Source organism: Canis lupus, chromosome 24, assembly GCF_011100685.1.
Source record: "Canis lupus familiaris isolate Mischka breed German Shepherd chromosome 24, alternate assembly UU_Cfam_GSD_1.0, whole genome shotgun sequence".
NCBI classification, from domain to species: domain Eukaryota; kingdom Metazoa; phylum Chordata; class Mammalia; order Carnivora; family Canidae; genus Canis; species Canis lupus.
In genome coordinates, this window is record NC_049245.1 from 23,799,616 (window position 1) to 23,819,366 (window position 19,751).

General features: G+C 38.4%; 1 long non-coding RNA gene across 5 annotated transcripts in view; it reads left to right on the forward strand.

Moving 5' to 3' along the window:
• The first annotated feature begins 32 nt into the window (after positions 1-32).
• The window catches only part of LOC106557714, a 30,804-nt gene continuing 11,085 nt past the window's right edge, over positions 33-19,751 (forward strand). For 2 of the 5 annotated variants that reach the window (XR_005377776.1, XR_005377772.1), the window contains exons 1-2: positions 33-195; positions 882-2,949. This is a non-coding gene — a long non-coding RNA (uncharacterized LOC106557714). Of the gene's footprint in view, positions 842-881; positions 2,950-15,429; positions 15,490-19,751 lie in introns of those variants that run through there. The other 3 variants (XR_005377774.1, XR_005377775.1, XR_005377773.1) reach the window with 3 other exon arrangements.

Below are 19,751 nucleotides of genomic sequence, written 5' to 3' on the forward strand. Positions count from 1 at the left end.
GCGGCGCGACGCCAGGCAAGCCGGGACTTGTAGTCCGCCTGGAAGAGGCGGGCATTTGGGGGACGGCCGCCCAGCTGTCCGTGCGCGTGCGCGACGTCTGAGGAAGCCGGACAGAGGGCTGGTTTTTGCCGGTGGCTGCTGTTACCTCAGTCTTTCTTGGCGCAGAGGTTTCCGCGCTGATATACACGGCTTGTGGTGTGAATTCGGGGCCATTTCTACTGGGTTAGGGTGGTGGGTGAGACGCTCAGTGATATGAACCCGTTAGGGCGTTAGTTTCCTTGCTACTACTCGACCACGCGCCCTTGTGATGCTCTAGTGCTTGAACTCAAAAGTTGGAAGTGGAGGCGCGCACGTCACTAAGAGGTTTTACTTAATGAGAAATTTAACGTAATATGCTGGATTCAGGCCTGGGAGGTCCGAAACCAAAAATGTCCTCTCAGTAGTCTTAAGGAGAGAAGATGTCCCCTGAGAAGAAATGGCCTGCCAGCAGTCTGTCAGGAAGCCTGAAAATACTTGTTCAGGAAATCTCTGCTTGAACACTGTGGGTGCACCATGCAATTAAATCCCCGTGAAGCATATATAGTAATAGCAGTTACCACTTAAGGGACTCTCACAAGTGTGGGTGGCTTCCAGCTGAAGACCACCTTAAACACCAGTAGAGTTTAACAAAGTTGGGCTTATTGTCTCCTCACAAGGAAGGAGACACACCATGAAGGACAGAGACATTTCAAGAAGAGGGTGCGGAGAGAATTTACAGGATTTGGGCTTATGTTAAGTAACTTCTAGGAGTGTTCAAGGAAGCAGGCCTTCTCTCTAGACTGGATGCTGTTAGGAAATGGAGGTAATTCAATGATGGGACATTTTAATAATTCCTCTTAAAGATTTATTTATTTTAGAGAGAGACTGAGCGGGCGAGCATGGAGGAGGAGCAGAAAGAAAGAAGCAGACTCCGCTGAGTGCACAGCCTGATGCCTAGATCCATTTCAGGACTCTGAGATCATGACCTGAGTGGAAATCGAGAGTCAGGCTTTATCACCTGCCCCACCCAGGTGCCCCTTTGATTCTTATCTACAAAAGGACAAGAACCAAGCTAAAGCTATGATTGATTATGAAGCAGCAGTACCTCATGTTAGCTAGGAAGGAAGAAATTTGTTTTATGTGCATGTGATTGGGACACGGTTGTTTGTTTGTTTGTATTCAGACATGATTATGGAGTGGTGGTTTTGTCTTAATCCATTCTGGTCAGTGTCTTTGATGTTGGTATTGCATGAAATTGTTTATGATCAACAGGCAACACCTACCAGTTGATGGTACCAGCCTAATTCCCATTATCAGAGGCTGTTTTTCTCCTTTTCACTGTGCTTCATATGACCTAAAAATGTGCTATGCTTTAGGCCTCAAAACAGCTATGTGAGACAATCCACAGATATTTAGTACTCCCCATTAGATACTAGTCCCTAATCTAAGCATGGCAGGTAAAATTAGGTCCCTGCCTCCAAGGAATTTACAGGTTATGAGAATACTTTATTGCCCCTTTTTCTAAATGAGGAAACTGTGCTTTCATGGTGTGGAGTAATTAGTCTAAAATCATACAGCTAGCAAAACAAGGAACCTTGTTTTGGGGATCTAACTCCAGACAATTCTGATGTCAGTGTCTGCCACTTTATCACCTTGAGAGTTTGCATCCCTAAGGAGGCTCTAGTGCCTCCTCAGTAATCTTCAGCTATTGATATCTGTTTATACCTGGGTTTCTCAACAGCAGCATTATTGACATTTGGGGCCAGTTAATTCTTTGTTGTTGGGGGCTATTTTATGCCTTTTAGGATGTTTAGCAGCATCCTTGGCCTATCATGTCAGTGGCACCTTACCCTCATTTTGACAATCAAATATGTCTCCAGACATTACCATATCACCCATGTTTGAGAGTCACTGGTGTATACCATTTATATCTTGGGTCTTTGAGAGGTAACAAATTTGAGGGGCATGAGAATCCCTAAATCACTTTGGGGAAATCTTAGAGAAATAGTGTGGCCTATTTCTCAGGTTCTGAAAAGCCTGTTCAACTAGAAAAATGAAGACTAAAACAAAGCATAGACAAATGAAATGGGGAGAAACAAAAGGAAATGAGAACAAATCAAAGTGGAGAGGAGCTCATAGGAAATCACCCTTACGTTATTCAGCTCACACAAAGACACAAAAAACCTTTTTTTTTTTTTTTTTTTAAGATTTTATTTATCCACGAGAGACACAGACAGAGAGAGGCAGAGACACAGGCAGAGGGAGAAGCAGGCTTCATGCCGGGCGCCAGACCTGGGACTCGATTCCTAGTCTCCAGGATCAGGACCTGGACTGAAGGTGGCGCTAAACCGCTGAGCCACCCAGGCTGCCCCAGACACAAAAAATCTTAATGTGGCCTTATAGTACCTCTGCTTCCTGTTTGAGAAATGCTATTATGCTTAGTAAATAGTCTTGGTCACTTTTCTGCAAAAGCTTTTCCTTTACAGCATGGTCCCAGGTCTGACCTCCCTGAACTGGCTACTTGCAAGAGACTCTTCAAAGATTTTAGACATCCCCCAAGGTAGTAGTTTGTTTTCCAGGAAAGCCAAGATCCCCTGGGAAGCTGGCAAAAATTACAAAGCTTTGATAGCTAAGTTTTTCTAGATTTTCCAAGAGATAGTTTTACTTAGACTAAACTAATAAGAACATCAACACAATCATTTGTATCTTCCTAACCTCTTTCATTAGGAACTTCTGCAAAATACATAGTCATCTATTAATTTTCTTCTCATTACAGTGAGAGAATCATTATGATTTTTCTGTTTAATACATACAGAAGGCAAGTTATAGAATCCACAAAAATGGTAAGAAATCCAGAAATAAACTATTGGAATCTTCATTTGGGGCTATTCTTGATGCTCAGCACCACTCCAGATCTTCCGCTGCTCAATAGTAAGTAATGATAATTCTTTACAGAAGAATATACTAAATTTTATGTTTTCATGGGCTTTAAAATAATCCATAGTTTCTTCTCTTGACCAATAAAATAGCAGGCCTATATAGGCTATGAATTAAATAAAATTAAATAGTGGTGATAGTATTGAACTGGAACCTAGATCTCATGATTCTTAGTCCAGTACTCTTTCTACTTGGTAGGCAAGCCCATATATCCTTGTAGTGATACTTAATTTACAGAGAACATAAAATATTATTTTTTTAAAGATTTTATTTATTTATTCATGAGAGACACACAGAGAGAGGCAAAGACAGGCAGAGGGAGAAGCAGGCTTCTCACAGGGAGCCCAATGCTGGACTCAATCCCAGGATTCTGGGATCACGACCTGAGCTGAAGGCAGATGCTCACCCACTGAGCCACCCAGGTGCCTCGAGAACATAAGATATTCTAATCTGCATAGAAGTCCAAACCTATGCAGCCCTTTCATCTGTTGGTACTCCATTATGTGGGATCTTTTAAGGGTTGGCTTTGGTGAAGAAAGAGAAAAGTCACTGAGATATTAATGAAGCATCTGGTAACTCTGAAATTAAATTAACCTTTAGATTGATATAGTAGGCAGAAGGCATAGTGAGGCTCCCACTAAAGAAGCCTTAAATAGAGTTAACCTTTAGGAACTAAATTAGTAGGAATGAATTCTTAATTATTTAGCCATATGTAAAAATGACATATGAGATAATATGTCACTGAGATTTAGGAATCACCAATTCTAAGCAATTTGACCAGGCTATAATATAATGAAAATACTGTCTCTATATACTGTCGTTATATTAATGATTCCCAAATTATATTTCCAACCCAAACCTCTCCACTGAGTTCCGGCCTCACATATCCAAGTACCTACTTTTCTACATTTGCTTATCTTATAGAAATCTCAAAGTCACTGTATTTAAAACAGAATTCTGCATATTTCTTACTGCACGTCTTCCTCATCTCATAAATTAAGGGCACTGCTGTCTACTCAGTTGCTGAAGTCAGAAACCTAGGGGTCGACTTGATTCCTTCCTTTTCCTCACCTTCTTCCTCCAGTTCATTATCAAGTCTGGTTGATTATGTGTCCAAAATAAATCTCAAATCCAACCACTTCTTTCTATCTCCACTGCCACACTATTTTGGTCTAGGTGACTATCAGGTCTTTCTTGGATACTACAACATTTTCCTCTTGACCTTTTCCTTCATTACACTTAACACAATTTGTCTAATTTATTGGTCAATTGTTTACTTGTGATTTTCATAATCTCACTTCACTTCTAGAATGTATATAAATTCCTTGATAATTTGTTGAATTAATGGATGAAAGTCCAATAGTGTTAATTTTTTTAAAAAATTTTATTTATTTATTAATGAGAGATAAAGAAAGAGAGAGGCAGAGACACAGGCAGAGGGAGAAGCAGGTTCCATGCAGGGAGCCCAACATGGGACTCAATCCCAGGTCTCCAGGATCACACCCCTGGCTGCAGGCGGTGCTAAATCGCTGCGCCACCAGGGCTGCCCAGTGTTAAATTTTTAATGTAATTGCTTACTTGGTGTAGTTGAAGTTGGAGCCTTTATTTAGTCATATATGGTAAAAAAAAAATTACTGAATCTAACATAATTAAAACCAATTATATTACAATATGTCTGAAAAAGTGTATTAGAATTGAAATGGTTTACCTGGAACCTAGAAAGAGAAGACTCTGCTTGGATTGGATTGGATTGGGTTTTTTTCTTCTTTTCGTACAAAGGAGAAATAATCTTTTTTATTATTGTTATTGAAGTATAATTAATATAAAGTGTTATGTTAGTTTCAGGTGTACAATGTAATAATTTGACAATTCTATACATAACTCAGTGCTCATCATGATAAGTGTACTCTTAATCCCTTTTATCTATTTTACCTGTTTACCACCCCCACCCACCAGTTTGTCCTCTGTATTTAAGAGTTTGGTTTTTTGTCTCATTTTTTTTTTGTTATTTCATTTAGTTTCTTAAATTTCACATATGAGTGAAATCATGTGGTATATGTCTTTGTCTGACTTATTTCATTTGGCATTATACCCTCTACGGCCAACCATGTTCTTGCAAACAGCAAGATCTCATTCCTTTCTATGGCTACTATTCCATTGTATATACCATGTCATTTTTTTAGTTTGATTCATAACTTTATGTATTTTAATTCCAGATAAATACCACATCTTTTTTTTTTTTCCATTCATGTATGGATGGACACTTGAGCTGCTTCCATAGCTTGGCTGTTATAAGTAATATTGCAGTAAACATATGGGTGCCTATAACTTTTGGAATTTGTATTTTTGTTTTCTTTAGGTAAATACCTAGTGGTGAAATTACTGGATCAAGTGATAATTCTTTTTTAATATTTAATACTAATATTTAATATATCAATATTTTAATATTGTTTTCTACAGCAGCTGTACCAATTTGTATTCTCACTAACAGTGCACAAAGTTCCTTTTTCTTTTTCTTTTTTTTTTTTTAAGATTTTTTTATTTATTCATGACAGACACAGAGAGAGAGGCAGGCAGAGACATAGGCAGAGGGAGAAGCAGGCTTCCTGCGGGGAGCCTAATGCAGGACTTGATCCCAAGACCCCGGGATCATGACCTGAGCCAAAGGCAGATGCTCAAACACTGAGCCACCCAGGTGCCCCAGTTCCTTTTTCTTTATATCTTCACCAATACTTGTTGTTTCTTGTGTTTTTAATTCTAGCTATTCTGGAAGATGTAAGGTGATACTTCTTTGTGGTTTTGATTTGCATTTCCCTGATAATTAGTGATGTTGAGCATCTTTTCATATGTCTGTTGGTCATTTGTCTTTGGAAAAATGTCTGTTCAGCTCCTCTGCTCATTTTTTTTTAAGGGGTGGGAAGGGCAGAGGGAGAGATAGAATCTTAAGCAGGCTGCACATCTATCATGGAGCCCGATGCAGGGCTTGATCTCACACGACCGTGAGATCTGGACCTGAGCCAAAATCAAGAGTTGGATGCTTAACTGACTGAGCCACCCAGGTGCCCCACTCTGCTCATTTTTAAATCAGATTATTTGTTGTTGTTGTTGTTTTTTTTTTTTGGTGTTGAGTTGTATAAGTTCTTTATGTATTTTGGATATTAATGCTTTATAGGATATATTATTTGCAAATATCTTCTCCCATTCAGTAGGTTTTCTTGCCATTTTGTTGATGGTTTCCTTCACTGTGCAAAACCTTTTTATTTTGGTTTAGTCTCCATAGTTTAATTTTGCTTTTGTTTCCCTCATCTGAATACTTAGAAAAATGTTTCTGTGGTCATTGTTAAAGAAATTACTGCCTATGTTTTCTTCTAGGAGTTTTATGGTTTTAGGTCTCACACTTAGGACTTTAATCCATTTTGAGTATATTTTTGTGTATGGTGTAAGAAAGTGGTCCAATTTCATTTTTTTTGCATGTAGCTGTCCAGTTTTCCCAGCATCATTTGTTGAAGAGACTTGTGTTTTTTCCATTGTATATTCTTGCATCCTTTGTTGAAGACTAATTGACCATATAAGCATGAGTTTATTTCTGGGCTTCCTATTCTGTTTCATTGACCTATGTGTCTGTTTTTGTGCCAGTACCATGCTGTTTGATTACTACACTTTTGTAGTATATTTGATGGCCATGCTTGTTTTCCTCCAGCAATGTTCAGGATAGAGAAATCATAAATCCAAAAAATATTGTTAAGCTAGCCATTATAAGGCACACTTGTTCTAGAGCACAAATACTTTCTTAGGCTTACCTGTGGCTGGAATGAAATGGATTTTAAAATCATCTGACTCTTTATTTTCTGGTCATTCACCAAACAATATTTTGATTATCAACTTAAATTTCCGTAATGAATTGCTCTGGATAGCAAACATAAATATTCTAGTCACCGAGAAAATATATTCCATGCTAGAATTTAACTCTGTGAGGGCAGGAAATTGTTAATCACATTTGTGTCCCTACAACCTAGGACATTGCTTAATACAAAGTAGATTTGTTCTATTTGATGAATAAATGAATATTAGTAAATTAGAATTACATTTATACGACATTTTCTTGTGAACTTGGTTATTGTGAGTCAGTCCTCAAGTATTTCTTCCATGAGAGATGCATTAGGAAAATCAGATTTCTGGGGCACCTGGGTGGCTCAGTGGTTAAGCATCTGCTTTTAGCTCAGGTTGTGATCCCAGGGTCCTGGGATTGAGCCCCACATTGGGCTCCTTGCTCAGCAGGGGGTTTGCTTCTCCTTCTTCCTCTGCACCTCCCTACTGCTTATGCTCTTTCTCTCTGCCTCAAATGAATGAATAAAATCTTTTTAAAAATATTAGATTTCTGGGCTTGAAGACCAAATATGAGATCTTGAACTCTAGTGCTTTACCACAAGTGTCTGTAAGACTCTATTTTGGTTAACCAACTGACGGCCTTTGATGTCTCCTTCTTGGTTCTCTTTGACTCCAGTTCATCCTCCATCTAGCCTGTACTTTTATTTTTTAAAATTCCATCTTATTGCTTCCCTGCTTAAACATCAATTAATTCTCTGTTACCTTCAGATTAATAGCTATCTACAGTCTACCTCTCCAGCTCTTCTACTACTCCACTCTCTGTCTCTACCTTTCTTGCTATTCCCTATCATGTGTTATAAGTTCCAGCCACACTAAATTACTTATTATCTCCTGAACATGCTGCTCCTCTGGCTGGAATGTCCATTCCTCTTCCCAGTGAGCTCCTGCCATCCTTTAAGATCTAGCTTAGATGTTACTTTTTTTTTTAAGATTTTATTTATTTACTTGAGAGAAAGAGCAAGATAGAGAGAGAGAGAGCAAGAGTCCAGGAGCAGGGCAGAGGGAGAGGGAGAAGCTGACCCCCCCACTTGCTGAGTAGGAGCCTGATGCGGGGCTAGATCCCATTACCCTGGGACCACGACTGGAGCTGAAGGCAGACACCCAGTCGACTGAGCCACTCAGATACCCCTAGATGTTACTTTTAAAGAGAAGCTTAGGGCACCTGGGTGACTCAGTGGTTGAGCATCCGCCTTTGGCTCAGGTCCCGATCCTAGGGTCCTGGGATTGAGTCCTGCATCAGGCTTCCCAGAGGGAGCCTGCCTCTACCTCCGCCTATGTCTCTGCCTCTCTCTTTGTGTCTTTCATGAATAAATAAATAAAATCTGAAAAAAAAATAAGCAGCTTATTGGGGTGTCCCAATATATGGTTTGTTGAGTGTCCAACTCTTGATTTCAGCTCCAGTTGTGATCTCAGGGTCTTGAGATCACGCCTATAGTCAGGCTCCCCACTCAGCAGGGAGTCTGTTTCTCTCCCTCTGCCCCTCCTCTAGCTCCCCCAGCTTCCCCAGCTTCTCTGGCTCCCCTGCCTCCCTTATCTCCCCTGTTCTCTCTCTGTCTTTCTCTCTCTAAAATAAATAAATAAATCTTTTCAAAAAGATGAAAGAAGCTCATGACTTCTCTAGAGGGTAAAAGCAATTTCTTATTTTCTACTTATCTTCTCTCATTACTACAGTCCTTATATATTGTAGCTATCTTTGAAATCATGGAGGGCAGGATCTATGTCTTATTCATCTTTCCTTGCTTCCTCAATGCCTCAGACATGTTTGTGAATGAAAGGACCCATATGGAGTGATAAGTATGAGTGCTAATAACTAGCTTGCAAGAGCTTTAGTTTCTTAAACATAATCTCCTTCCGAAGGGAAAATGGGAACTTCTCAACTGTATTCTATTTGAAACACTTGGGTATGAGCATAGTCTGGAAAGAAATGTGCTTTACATACTCTCTTTGTGAGTCACCATAAAGGAGATTATCAGTCTTCTTGACATATCAGCTGGCTCTTAGAAAGGACTGACTCAGTACACTATGTATACACTCAGCACCTTGAATTTTCATTACTCATTGCATATCTTACTTTCTTGCTCTTGAGAGATTTTGTAACCCCAATATGTGGCACAGTGTCTAGCACTTATAGGAAGCACAATAATTTATTGAAAGAATGTATGAAAAAAAAAAAAAGAATGTATGAATTAATAAATGAAATTTAAAAGTTAATTTCCTCCTCTCTTCTCTTGGATAACTTAAACCTTCCCTTTAAAAATGTTTATGAGAAAAAATAAAAATAAAAAATAAATAAAAATAAAAATGTTTATGAGGGGGGCAGCCCGGGTGGCTCAGGGGTTTAGTGCCACCTTCAGCCCAGGGCCTGATCCTGGAGACCCTCCCTGCATGGGGCCTGCTTCTCCCTCTGCCTGTGTCTCTGCCGTGCTCTCTCTCTCATGAATAAATAAATAAAATCTTTAAAAAAATGTTTAAGAGGGACGCCTGGGTGGCTCAGCAGTTGAGCATCTGCGTGCAGCCCAGGGCATGATCCTGGAGACCCGGGATCGAGTCCCACATTGGGCTCCCTGCATGGAGCCTGCTTCTCTCTCTGCCTGTGTCTCTGCCTCTCTCTCTGTCTCTCATGAATAAATAAATAAAATCTTTTAAAAAAATGTCTGAGTTGCCACCTGCTCTTTAAAGCCTTTTCTAATCATGCTCTGCTGTAATTTTATATAGCATATATTATTTAAAGAGTTTAATTTTATTTATTTTTTTAAAATTTTTTTATTTATTTATGATAGGCACACAGTGAGAGAGAGAGAGAGGCAGAGACACAGGCAGAGGGAGAAGCAGGCTCCATGCACCGGGAGCCCGACGTGGGATTCGATCCCGGGTCTCCAGGATTGCGCCCTGGGCCAAAGGCAGGCGCCAAACCGCTGCGCCACCCAGGGATCCCCTAATTTTATTTTTTTAAGCAATTTCTAACCGAGTGTGGGTCTCAAACTCACTATCTTGAGATCAAGAGTTGCATGCTCTTTCAACTGAGTCTATATTATTTAGACTATTCTATCTTGCATTTTTATTTATTTTTAAGTGCATATATCCTTTCTTTCCAGCTAGATTGTAAAATCCTTGAGAGCAGGGACTTTGTGTACTGTTGCATCCTATAGTAGTGTCTTAAATCTGGTAGGATTTTAATGCTGTAAGTTGTTGGTGATGTTATCCAGTGTCACTAGTGTCTTGTCATCTCAGAAGACTACAAAACTCTGCAGATAATTACAGAGTGAGACCATCTCACACCCATTAGGATAGCTATTATAAAAACAAAGCAAAACAAAAAACAGAAAAGGACAAGTGTTAGGATGTAGAGAAATTGGAACCTTTGTGCAATAATGTAAAATGGTGCAGCTGCTATACATAGCTGTTCTTCAAAACAGTATGATGTCCCTCAAAAAATTAAAATGACCATATCATCATATAATCTAACAGTTCCACTTCTGGGTGCATACCCGAAAGAGTTGAAAGGAGAATTTCAAAGAGATTTTAAACATCCATGTTTATAACAGCATTATTCACAATAGTCAAGAGTGGAAGCAACCCCGAGAGTCTGTTGGTAGATGGATGGAAAAACAAAATGTGTTTTAAAAAGGAAGGCAGTTCTGACACATATTGCAACATGGATGAACCTTGAGGGCATTATGCTAAATAAGCCAGTCACAAAAAGACATACTATATGCTTCCATTTATATGAGTACCTAGAATAGTCACTCTCATAGAAACAGAAAGTAGAATGATGGTTGCCTGGGGCTGGGGGAAGAAGGATAGGGAGTTGTTTAATGGGAGTAGAGTTTCAGTTTTGCAAGAGGAAAAGAGTTCTGGAGACTGGTTGTACAACAATGTGAACGTACTTAACTGTACACTTAAAAATGGTTAACATTGAGGCACCTGGGTGGCTCAGTCGGTTATGCATCTACTTCAGCTTAAGTCATGATCCCAGAGTCCTGGGATTGAGCCCTGTATCTGGCTCCCTGCTTGGAGGAGAGCCTGCTTTTCCATTCTGTCTGCCATTCCCCATGCTTGTGCACATGCTGTCTTTCTCTATCAAACCAATCAATCAAATCTTTTTTTTTTTAAAGGCTAACACTGCAAAATTTATGTTATTAAAAAGAAATAGAGCACTGAGCAGGAAGTCAAAAGACCAAGATTATTCTTAGTTGTTACCCAATGACCAGTGAATCTTGTGCAAGTGGCTTTTTAACTTGTGCCTTGATTTCTTCATCTTTAAACAGGAAAATAAAGCCTGCTTGGCTTCTGGGTTTGTGTGAGGACCAAACAGAAAAAATAAAACAAAACCACTGACTCTAAAGATAATTTTTTCAACAGTAGTCTTTCCAGTATTCCAGTGTCCCTGATCTCTTTTAATATTCATCACAAGTTTTCGCATCCTATTTTGTAACAAAATATTCCTAAAGATGCCTCAGCAATAACTTTGTACCACTTGAAAGGATATGTATACTGAACTCTTACAATTTGGGCTGCTCACCTTATAATTTAGTTCCAGGAACACAACAAATAAACAGCCTTTATGAGGACTATTGAAGACCTAAGATGCTAATTACCAATGTTGTTTAGCATTTATTGAGGAAATAGAAGCTCAGGATTTTCATGTGAGCATAAGAAAGCTGGTCACAAATTAGGGAGATATAAGGGTAACATCTGTCGAGTAGCTACTAAGCATCCAGTCTCTGGAGCAGTTTTGTTACATGTAAGATCTCATTTAATCTTCACAAAAGCCTTATTGGGTTAATAATATAGTACTTATTTTATAAACAGGGAAAATGAAGCTCAGAGAGGTTAAGTCATTTATGCAAAATCATACAATGATAAACAGATCTGTATGACTGAAGCTCATAGTCTTTCTACTCTGTTACACTGCCTCTCAAAATATATTTGAATATAGATATCAGTAATATAGTTAACAATAAATGATAGTTGTTTATTGTGTATTTGTACATTTATGTCAATTATCTTACTTGGTCATCACAAGTATGGTTGGCTGTGTAGGGATAATTGTCACTACTTTACAGATAATGAAACAGAAAATTTAACTTCCTAACATAAATCAACCAATTAATGACTATAACAGCACTTGAAAGTAGGTACTACAATTCTCAGACATATACTTTTTCCACATCAGTCTCATGAGCACAGAATTTTATATCTGAATTTTCTGGTTCTGACATTTTTTATGGAAGCAAAAGAGTGAGCATCTTGACAGCTTGACAATTCTCATTACACATGGACAGATTAAATACATCTATTCATCCCTATTCTCAAATCACTAAAACTACAGTAAATTAATATTTTTAAAGTTGTCAACCCACAAAGATAAAGTCCACAAGAATAATAAAGATAGTAGCAGATAAGCAATATTAACAGTTTTTTGGAAGATGGAAAGTTGAGCTAAGAAAACTAGATTCCAGGGACGCCTAGGTGGCTTGGCAGTTGAGTGTCTGCCTTTGGCTTAGGGCATTGATCCCAGATCTCTGGGATCAAGTTCTGTATCGGGCTCCCTGCATGGAGCCTGCTTCTCTGTGTGTGTGTCTCATGAATAAATAAATAAAATCTTTGAAAAAAAAAATAAAACTAGATTCCAAATGCTTGAGAGATATTTACTAATGATAGGTAAGCAGGCTCATATTGCAGAGCACTAGATTGTCAAGAATTGGAAGGAGCAAATATCACAGCAGCAGAGATATGTGAGGGGCAGAAAAGAGAGAGATTGAAGGTTTATATAAGAAGTTAAATTACCAGGTCCTTTCCTCATCCTGTTCAGTTAAGCACTACCCCTCCATTTCTTTGGCAAAACCCTGGGGTTTATTCTGTGAAAAAAATGAACTAGAGAAGCTCCAGACTGAGGCACTACTAATGATTATAGCTGGGGAAGCTATAATCTGAAGACAGAGATCAGATGAATTTCTATCTGCTGAATGATGAGCCTTGCTAAACCCTATTGCTAAATCTATTTCACTACAGGAATACTGACAGCAAAGCTTATATTCTCTAGGCAGGAGGGTAGAGATTTAATTTTGAGAGAAACTTAAAATGAATAAATCTAGAATGAAGATCTATAGATACTGATACTTGAGGATTCCCCAACATAACAAATAGGTCCTCACTTTATCATCCTACAATAATGCCCACCAACTGACAAACTTTTCCTATTAACAGTGAGCTTCCAAATATCTTTGTAGTGACTCTTAAATATGAAGGGACAGCAAAGGATCACCATTCAGATAGTTGAGATAAACCTTCACCAAGAAAGACAGCATCAAATAGAAATGGAAGAGAAAAAACAGAAACTCAGAAGATAGCAGAGACAATGTAGAGAGCAGAAGAATATATTTTTAAAAATAATAAGCATCCTCTGAGAGATAATTATAAGATAGTGTGTCCAGAAAGCAAAAGCAGGATGTTCCAAAAAAGAGCAAGCAGAGTAATAGACTGGGAAATTAAATTATTATAGCAAAAATAAACAAAGTAGTATTAATATATAAAATTGAGGAGTCTCCTGGAAAAGAGAACAGACAGAAGTGGAAAATAAGAGAGAAAAGATAATTGAAAGATGAATTCATAGGGTCATGAGGCTAATAGGAGCTCTAGAAACAAAGAAGTGCAGGGAAGAAAATTATCAAAGAAATTACAAGAAGATCTCTGATAACTGAAGGACATGAGTTGCCAGATTGACAGAACTTGCTAAGTACCAGCATAATGTAGGGAAAAACCCAAAACCAAAGCCACTATGGCACATCATCATGAAATTTCTTAACACAAGAGTTGAAGATAAAAAAATCTTGGTGATTAACGGTGTCTCAATGGCTTAACCGGCTACGCGTCTGTCTTCAACTCAGGTCATGATCTCAGGGTCCTGGGATCCAACCCTGCATTGGGTTCCCTGGTCAGCAGGGAGTCTGCTTCTCCTCCCTCTGCCCCTCCCTACCACTTGTGCATGTGCACTCTCTCTCTCTCTCAAATAAATAAATAAATAAATTTTTAAAAGATTTTATTTATTTATTCATGAGAGATACAGAGAGAGAGGCAGAGACTGGCAGAGAGAGAAGCAGGCTGCATGCAGGGACCCCAATGTGGGACTCGATCCTGGGACTCCAGGATCACACCCTGGACCAAAGGCAGGTGCTCAACCACTGAGCCACCCAGGCATTCCTAAAATAAATAAAATCTTAAAAAAAAACAAAAAAACCTTTGTTTTGTTCTGAGTCTTGTAGTTACACATGTTTTTTTTAGCTACACACCTTCTATTACCTTGATAATCATTTAAAATATCAGAGAGAGGGATCCCTAGGTGGCCTGCCTTTGGCCCGGGGCGTGATCCTGGAGACCCAGGATCGAATCCCACGTCGGGCTCCCGGTGCATGGAGCCTGCTTCTCCCTCTGCCTGTGTCTCTGCCTCTCTCTCTCTCTCTCTGTGACTATCATAAATAAAAATTTAAAAAAAATTTTTTAAATAAAAAATAAAAAAAAATAAAATATCAGAGAGAAAGGAGAAAAGATTTAGGGTCTATTCAGACCTGTTACATAAAATGCATTATAAATTTTCTTTATCAAGAAATCCTAGAGGAAATTAGAAAACAAAAACCTCTCAGATATTTGAGAAGAATAAAACCCTAACTATTTAGGCCATTTTCTTTGAGGTATCAGATTTAGTTTGGGGTGTCACAGATGCTACTCTCCCCAAAATGAGAGAAATAAGATGGAATGCTAGAGCATTGCTATCTTCTGAGTTCTTATCAGTGTTCCTGGTTGATTTTTTAAAATTATGAGTTCAATGATTATCATAGATCATCTGGAATCTCAAAAAGATGTTATCCTCAAGATTAATGTCATGATACATAAGTGTTATATGTGGAATTAGGAGATCTATGTTTTGTTTTTTTTAAAGATTTTTATTTATTCATGAGAGACATTGAAAGAGAGAGACACAGGCAGAGGGAGAAGCAGGCTCTCCACAGGGAGCCTGATGCGGGACTTGATCCCAGGACTCCAGGATCAGGCCCTGAGCCGAAGGCAGACGCTCAGCCACTGAGCCACCCAGGCATCCCAAGATCTATGTTTAAGTCCCCTTTTTATGACTTACTGGCTACATTACTGTTTCTGGTACTCCTATTTCTTCTGCTTACTCTGGAAAGTTAATTACAATGAATGATGTTCAAAAAGAACTGCTTCATGCTAAGTCCCTCTAAGACTAAACATGCTCTAGTGTATTGATTAAGGATTATTCAGTCTCTCTATTGAACTATATGAACTTCAAAAGTACCAACCACAGTTAACCTTTTAACATGGCAGGGTGTTGGGGTGCTGATTGCTTATGCAGTCAGAAATGTGTATATGACTTCAAATACTTAACTACTAATAACCTACTGTTTACTGGAAGCTTTAACAATAATATAAACAGTTGATTAACACATATTTTGTATATGTGTTACAGACTGTAGTTTTATAATAAAGTAAGCTCAGAAAAGAAAATGTTACTAAGAAGATCATAAGAAAAAATACATTTATAGTACTATACTGTATTTTTTTTTTCAGAGAGGGAGAGGAGTGGAGCAGAGGAAGATCGAGAATCTTAAGCAGGCTCCATGCTGGGCATGGAGCCTAACACCGGGCTTGACCTCATAACCCTGAAATCATGACTGAGTCAAAATCGAAAGTCAGGTGCTTAACCAACTGAGCCACCTAGGTGCCTCTATACTGTATTTTTTTATACTGTAGCTTATGTTGTCTGTTTATAAGATGTCATCTGTCAGTACCTACATCAATATTGTCTTATACACTGTAGATGTTATATGTATTAGTAACACTAGACATCAAAATTAAAAGATAATGTGAAAAATTCATATTTATTTACAAGTATAACAATTCATGCGTTGATAATGAAGAAGCAACAATATGATTGCTTCATGGTAACCTAGTCTATATACTAATGAATAAATTGTTATAATTTTTTTTCTTTTTTTTAGGGGGGGCGGGGAGAGGGAGAGAGATAATCTTAGGCAGGCTCCATGCCCAGTGCGGAACCTGAGGCAGGGCTCGATCTCTCAACCTGAAATCATTACCTGATCATGACCTGAGTTGGATGCTTAGCCAATTGAGCCACTCAGGCTCCCCATAAATTTTTAAAATTTTATATAGCATGCAGTATTACAGTCGTATTCACAATAAGGTATTAGAAAAATTGTTGTTGTTGTTTTTTTTTTTTTTTTTTTTTTTTTAAGAAATATTGTTTTAAAAAAAACTTACCTGACAGGTAAGTTAGGCTGTCACTTACCATGACAGGCTGACACGCAATTGTGAGCAAGAGAGGCATACTGTTCAGTAATACAATTTTTTGAAAGCAAAATTATGATAAGAAAACAAACATATTATTAATTTTATATTAAATATCACTTACTTCATGCCTGTGTAAGGATAGGCTATCTACTTCCATACAAATCTTGCACATGATAACCTACATGATGACTTAGCCAATAATGATGATGACACAAAAACATCTCACAGTTCTTTTTTTTTTTTTTTTTTTTTTTTATTTATGATAGTCACACAGAGAGAGAGAGAGAGAGAGAGAGAGAGAGAGGCAGAGACACAGGCAGAGAGAGAAGCAGGCTCCATGCACCGGGAGCCCGACGTGGGATTCGATCCCGGGTCTCCAGGATCACGCCCTGGGCCAAAGGCAGGCGCCAAACCGCTGCGCCACCCAGGGATCCCACATCTCACAGTTCTTATCTGCAGTTATATGTTCACACAAAGACACATACATACATACTGGATGAGTTTATTAACTGCACAGCAGGATGATTATTTACTATTTATTAAGTGGAAGTAGACCATCATAAAGGTATTCATCCTCATTGTCTTCATGTTGAATAGGCTAAAGAGGAGGAAGGAGAGGAAGAATTGGTTTTGCTGTATCAGGAGTGGCAGAGGTGGAAGTGGTAGAGGAGATGGAAGGGGAGGCAGGAGAGGCAGGCACACTTGGTGTAACTTTATGGAACTACATTGTAATTTCTATCTTGACTTTTTTGCTTTTCCATTTCTCTGAAAAATGTTTCTATATGGTACCAATTCTTCCTCCTTTGCTTTGATTTCAGTGCCCATATCATAGAAGGGCCCACGTCATAAAAGAAGTTGAAAGCAGTCATGAATAATCAGAACCCTTCTGCCATATTGTCTAATGTCAATTTGGTGTTAGGCACTGCTTACTCTACATCTTCTTCCTCATTGTCTGATACAGGTACAGAAGGACTCATCTCCATCAAGTTGTCTCTGTTAATTCCTCTGGGGTGGTATCTGTTAACTCTTGAATTTCTCCAAGATTCGTTTCTTGAAACCCCCCACCTTTTTTGCCATATTCACGATCTCTTTCATGATTTCCTTGACCTTTGAAGTCACACACAACACCTGGACACAGTTTTCTCTAGCAGGAATTTATTCTTTGGGGCTTTAATGACTTTCATGGCTTTTTCTATAACAACAGTGGCATCTTCAGTGGTGTAATTCTTCAGACTTTCATGATGTTCTTTTTATTGGGGTTCTCTTTCATACTGTTGACAATACTTTCTATAGAGTACTGTGTGTAATGAGCCTTAAAAGTCCTTATGACTTTCTGATCTAGAGGCTGAATTAGAGATGTTGTATTAAGGGGCAAGTAGAATACTTCAAGGCCTCGGGTGTTGAACTCATGGGATTCTGGGTGGCCAGCATTATTGTTCAATTTCAAAAGAACCTTAAAAGGCAAAAAAATAAATAAAAAATAATAAATAAATAAATAAATAAATAAATAAATAAATAAATAAATAAATAAATAAATAAAAGAACCTTAAAAGGCAGTCCCTTAGTAGCAAGGTACTTCCTGACTTTAGGGACAAAGCATTGATGGAACCAATTCAGAGAAAGGGTTCTTGTTGCCTAGGCCCTCTTATTGTATAACCAGAAGACTGACAATGTTCTTTATCTTTTCCCTTCAAGGATTGCAGACTAGCAACTTTATAGATAAGGGCAGTCCTCATCATAAACCCACTTGTGTTTGCACAAAACAGTAGAATTAATCTACTCCTTCCTGCCTTAAATACTGGTGCTCACTTCTTTTCCTTACTAATAAATGTTCTTTGTGGTATTTCTGTCCCCAGAATAGAGCATTTTCATTAACCTGATATGGCAGATATCCTTTCTCCTCAATGATTTTCTTAATGGTATCTGGGAACTTGTCTGCTGTTTCTTGGTCAGCAGAAGCTGCTTTTCCTGTTATCTTGACATTTTTTAGGCCAAATCTCTTTCTAAAATTATCAAACCATCCTTTACTGACATTGAATTCTCCAGCTTTAGATTCTTCAGCTTCCTTTTGCTTTAAATTGTCATATAATGACTTTGCTTTTTCTCAGATCAGAGTCTATAGATAAGTGCCTTTCTTCTAGCAATCCTGTACCCACATAAAACTATATTTTCTTTTTTTTAAGTAGTTTATTCTTTTCTTTTTTATAGATTTTATTTATTTATTCATGAAGACACAGAGAGAGAAGCAGGCTCCACACAGGGAGCCTGATGTGGGACTCGATCCTGGGTCTCTAGGATTACACCCTGGGCTGAAGGCGGCGCTAAACCACTGAGCCACCCGGGCTGCCCAAAACTACATTTTCAATACAAGATGAAAAGATATTTTTTCAGGACACCTGGATGGCTCAGTTGGTTAAGCAGCCAACTTGGTTTTGATTCAGGTCATGATTTCAAGGTCATGGGATCAAGCCCCCTGTTGGGCTCTGTGCTCTTCATGTAGTCTGCTTCAGATTCTCTCTCCCTCTCCCTCCAGCTCATGCCCTCTTTCTCTCTCAAATAAATAGATTCAATCTTTTTTAAAAAAGATATTTTGCAAAAAGCATAAGACTTTCATGCCTGCTGGCATAACTGCTGGCATAACAAATTTCCTTTTCTTTTTTTACAATATCTTTATACTGAATTCATTTTTCTTGAAATGGTAGCAACTGTAGCTGCAGACTTCAGTCTATGGCATGTATTAAGCAATTCAACTTTTCTTATAATGTCATGACTTTTCTCTGCTTCTTGGGAGCACTTCCAGCATCACTAGTGGCACTTTGTATGGGTCCTATGGTGTTACTCAAAAAGTTTACAGTATTGGGATCCCTGGGTGGCGCAGCGGTTTGGCGCCTGCCTTTGGCCCAGGGCGCGATCCTGGAGACCCGGGATCGAATCCCACATCGGGCTCCCGGTGCATGGAGCCTGCTTCTCCCTCTGACTGTGTCTCTGCCTCTCTCTCTCTCTGTGACTATCATAAATAATAAATAAAAATTAAAAAAAAAAAAAAGTTTACAGTATTGCACTAAACACAGTGAAAAATACACAAGAGCTGTGAGAGATCACTCTTTATTTACTAGAGAGATGAACTGTGCATGCAGAGTTGATTAGCATCATCTGGCATTTTAAGTGGATCCTTGCAACACTTGAGTTATTGAATATCAACAGGAGATGGCTACAGAACTATTATAGCAGTACAGTATGTACTACAGTTAATTTTATGGTGTTATAATACTGCAACTTTATGTTTGCTTACATTTCTTGACTGTGGATAGCATGTATAGTCTGTATGTGTGTAAGTTTTGATAAATTTTAACTTTTTATAAAAGATTTATGTATATTTTATGGTAGTAAATGGTAAAATAGACTAATATCTGCATATATTTTGTACATTTATGACATAATTTTTATTTATTTATTTAAGATTTTATTTATTTATTCATGAGAGACACAGAAAGAGAGAGAAAGGCAGAGACACAGGCAGAGGGAGAAGCAGGCTCCATGCAGGGAGCCTGATGTGGGACTCGATTCCAGGTCTCCAGGAT